This window comes from Morone saxatilis, unplaced genomic scaffold (genome assembly GCF_004916995.1).
Source record: "Morone saxatilis isolate NCDOM2014 unplaced genomic scaffold, NCSU_SB_2.0 Contig8, whole genome shotgun sequence".
NCBI classification, from domain to species: Eukaryota; Metazoa; Chordata; class Actinopteri; family Moronidae; genus Morone; species Morone saxatilis.
Genome location: NW_023340257.1, coordinates 25,618,505 through 25,623,574, shown reverse-complemented (window position 1 = coordinate 25,623,574; position 5,070 = coordinate 25,618,505).

Genomic DNA, 5,070 nt, shown 5'->3' with positions numbered 1-5,070 from the left:
GGGGGGCCGAGGCTCATTGATGCTGGTGGGGAGTGAAGGCTGACCTGTGTGGTCCGATCCAACAGACGAGCTACTGTAGCTCAAACTGCTGAAACAGTTTGTAGGCGCCAGCCAGTATTGTTTTTGGGTTTGTTGCTATGGTTACGTACGGGGATGTAGGTCACGTGGTGGTGCATTAGCCAGGTAGTAAAATCAGCTGTTCACCTGGTGAATGCAGGAACTGAGAGGGTGAGGGGGGAAGTCATACTTTTGCTGACCGCATGATCTCGGAGATTCACTGACTCAATGTTTTTATGGACTGTGGGAATATTCACCGTTTGTGTTTTAGCAGCAATAAATATGCATAAATCAGTAATCGAGAGATGTTTTTATTGAACAACCAGCACGTCCGGCTATGGTTTGCTGCGCAGCACTGGATTTCATGAAGTTGTGCTCTCACATGATTCAGTGGATGTTGATATTGATGGCTTTGTATTGGATTCTAATGTGATCATTCCTTTGTACATGCAAAAATGAGTGTTACAAATGCTGGTTCAACTGTTGGCAAACTTGAAGAGAAAAGAAAAATAATCCTCACTGGAAAAGGATCGTAAAAGGAAAGTGGATGGAATAAAACGCCTGATTTCGTCTCTCAAAGAGCTCATGAGGGATGAGAAAAATGTTTCATTGGTCAAATCTCAGTTGGATGATTTGATGCAATTATCTGATGATGCTACTGCTTTACATGAATCTCTGATGCCATTAATTCCCACTGATGAACAACAAAAACAAGGGCTATGGTTTTCCAAGGTTAATAAACATGTAGAAGGATGTATTGAGGATGTTGAAGCATGGTTTAAAATAATCAACATACCTCAAAGTGAACTCTTGTTGGAAACTCACATGCCTGGAAGGCCCCATCAGCATGAGGCCTCATCAGTGGAAAAGGATGCACAGGAAAATGGTGAAAATGGAGAAGAGCTACAATTTCACCAAAATCTTCAAAATGATGATCAGGATGAAATAGCACCATGTGACAGCATTTCAAATCAAGGCAGCGTGAAACATGGCACAAAGTCTAATGTGTCATCTACTGCATCTGCACGTCTCAGAGCTGAGGCTGAAATGGCTGCTCTACTGGCACGGCAAAGGTTGCTCAAGGAGAAACATGCTCTTGAAGAGCAGGAAGAGCAAGAAGAGCAAATAAGGAAACGAAAAGAATAGCTTCAACTTGAAGCAGACATAGCTGCATCTATGGCAAATGTAAATGTTTTGAGAACCTCTGGAGCCAGTGTGAGGAGTGCTTTCTTTTGAAAAGGGACTTAATATCCAGGTGGAGCCTTTTGTACCATGTAAAGATGGAAGGGATGGAATAGGACCACCGCCCGAAGTAAGGAGTTTACATCCATGTTTTGGAGGCACAAGAGCAAAGCAACCTGAAGGAGCCAATTATGTACAACAGGGGCCCTTGGTGCCAACAAAACCACAGAGCACAGCTCCTAAGGATGCAGCGCCCCCAGTGTCCCATCTCAAAGATATAAATGTACCCTCTTTCAGTGAACATGACATGCTGTCTATAATGGAAAAACAAAATGAAATAACATCAATGCTGGTGCTACAGCAAAGTCTAGCATCGCTGCCAAAAAGGGACATTCAGATCTTCGATGGCAACCCACTGCAATATCATGCCTTTATGCAATCATTTGAACAAACAATAGAACAAAAGACCAACAATGGGGTCGACTGCCTTCACTACCTGGAGCAATACACCAGGGGGGAGCCACAACAATTAATCAAAAGCTGTCAACATATGACATATGGATATGGTACAGCAAAGGCTTTGCTCCATGAACATTTTGGAAATGATCATGTAATTGCATCTGCTTACACAAATAAAATACTGTCATGGCCATCAATTAAATCAGAGGATGCAAAGGCTTTACAAGCATTCAGTCTGTTCTTACGTGGATGTTGTAATGCCATGAAGGATGTATATAATTTGTGTGATCTCAATACATCAGCAAGTATGCTCACTGTGATCAAGAAGCTACCATACAAGCTTAGAGACAAGTGGCGTACAGCAGTTTGTGACATACAGGAAAGGTGTCGGCGCAGAGCTATGTTTGTTGATATTGTAACCTTCATTGAACATCAAGTGAAGATTGCTATGGACCCTGTATTTGGAGACATACAGGATGCTCAAACACTGGTGGCAGTCACGGAGAGTGGCAGAATAAAATCTATGCCTCATTCAAGAGTTGGGGGGAGCAGTTTTGCCACGACTGTTACAACAGTTAAAAGGAGGTCTCCACCAGACAACAAGAGGGATGGATATGAGAAGGTCTGCCTCTACTGTAAAAACTGTGGACACACACTGGAGTCGTGCATTCTATTGGAGAGGAAGGCTCACAGCGAGAAGATGAATTTCCTGAAAACTAATGAGTGAGAGTTTGCTTTGGCTGTTTGTGCACTGGGCACTTCAGCAAAGAGTGCAGGAAGCGTCTTTTTTGCGAAATATGTGGCTCACGACACCCCAGCATGTTGCACATCCATCAAAAGGAAAACAAAACAGAGGCAGAGAAGGAACAAGAGCATCTCAGGAAAGGCAGCGGACAGTGGTACGGTTGAAGTACAAACTAGTGGTCTCACTCCACAAAAACAAGAAAGAAGAGAGAAACACAAAACAAAAGAGTAATAGAGATAATATAAGAGAGAGAAATATAAATACTATATATATATACTGGTAAACAATAAAAAAAAAAGATAAAAAAAAAAAAAAAAAGACAAAAATAATCATAATAACAAATATATAAAAAAAAAAAAAAACAGATAAAAAAAGACTTTTTTTTTTTTGGCGCCGGGGGGGAAATATGTGGCTCACGACCACCCCAGCATGTGTGCCACATCCATCAAAAGGAAAACATAAACATGAGGCAGAGGAACAGAAGAGCATCTCAGGAAAGGCAGCGGACAGTGGGACGGTTGAAGTACAAAACTAGGGTGCTCACTGGGCCGGTGACCAGGATTGTAAACTTGCCACGTACCAAGTCAGAGTAAATCAAGTAAGGGGCAAAGGGCATGAAACATACGCTTTTAGACCCAGGTAGTACTGCATCTTTCCTCGCTACAGTGGGTCGAATGATAAGCTGCCTCCCTGGAGGGAAAACAAAATGATTCTTCTGCCACATATGGCCAAGAGAAGTAGTTGACATGGTACATGCATCTTACTTGGAAAGTTTGCTGGATTGGACACTGATGTGTATGTGGAAATACCAAAATTATTCAGTACAACATAAGATGCCTGTTGATAGAAGCACATCCACACACACAATACTCTGGGAAAATGCCTCACTTGGAACGATGTTTGCTGCCAGACAAAAGATGCAGAAGTGGAGATGCTTTAGTTGCGCACTGATGTTCCAATGCTTTGAGCCTTTGAGTTTATCACGGACGCATAAATGGAGGCCATACGCTGTCAAGACGATGCGGGTTGGACCGAGGAATAGGCCACTTTTGAAATGCAGTGATAGTCGGGGCGGCTGTGGCCTCAGAGGCAGACGCGGCTCGTTTCCCCCCCAATCAGCAAGGCTCTGTTGGTTCGATTCCCGGTTCCTCCATTGCCACGTGCGAAGTATCCTTGGAGACAACGATACTTGAACCCCCAACAGCCTCTTAAAGACAGAAATATCAGCATGCCTAACAACCGCATAGTTGTTGAGCAACGCGTTCTTAACCTGAAGAAGAGGTTCGTAAGGGAGCCATCATTTCATAAGGACTACATTGCACTCATGAACAACCTCATAGCAAGTGGATTTGCAGAGAGAGTGCCAGCCACAGATTTTGAGCGCAGTGATCTGCAGTTGCAATCACAAACCGACACCAAATCTTCTTTGTTTGAGGATGATGGACCGTACGCCCGATGGATGAGATGTATCTACCAAACCTTGCCATTCAGCTCGCTCCAAGACGTTGGCTGGCATCTCTCTCTCGCAGAACCACGTTTCGGCGTAGTGGAGTCTGTTCGATGAGTGAACTTATCCGTTATGAGACGAGTCTGAAGTGGGCTCCCTTACGGAACCTGTCGTTCTTCAGGTTAAGGAACGCGGGTCTCAACAACTGATGGGGTTGTTAGCATGGCTCGAGGGTATTGTCTTGCTCTCTTTAAGAGCAACTGGCGCGCACATGCGTGTAGATGGCCGGTCCACCAGTTTCACGAGCGAGTTCTACTCACCATGCTTCCGAGAAATCGTGGCAAATCTCTCGTCCCCTCTCTTTGACATCCCCAGCAGTTCCTCCTTCCTCTGGGTGTTCCTGGGCAGGCAGTCTCCTCTAACCCTGCGGTATTCCTCAGCAGCTCCGTCCAAGGTTGACTAGCATGGTAATAGGGCCTATTAGTGGGTACCTGTAAATCTCACCTGCGAGACTGTAGGACACTCTATAAATAACTCAATCGAGGTGTCGGTTGAGAGATGAAAACCTGTACGGGGACGCTCGAAAGGAGCGCTGGTAATACTGAATGCTGCACACCAATTTTATATCCCTTTTCACACACATATCGATCATCCAGTCTATCGAGATGGTCGAATACTGCTCTCAAATTTATCAAACAAGAAAAAGACCATGGCATCCTCAGTTCTCTCACCAGTTATCTGACAGGCAGTCGGGACGCAAATTGGGTGTATGCAGTATGCTTTTTATCGGTTTGCTGCGAAGTCCACTGTTCGGATACACGTGAGGCAGGAGATAGGTGGAAGCCTGGGGGACTCGAGACCACACAACCCGTTCTGGATTGCGGGACGACGGCGCGATTTTCGGCCTGCGATGCACTCGCACTTCCGCCCCACTCCTCACCGTCACTGGCACTGGCCAAGTGAGCGCCAGATTTGACGTATTTTCGACAGTTCATGGCACTCGTTACGTCTGGAGCGACAGAACAGGTGAGGCCTCCGTGGCCCTCCCATTGTATTGCTCGCCGCTCGATTAAGCAGGGTGACCCAAAGTCCGTCGTATTATAAGAACAAGTATTGAGGGAAGACATGTTCTCATAGGGATGCCCAAGTGAGAGCGCTGAGTGCTCCGATCATTGCATCT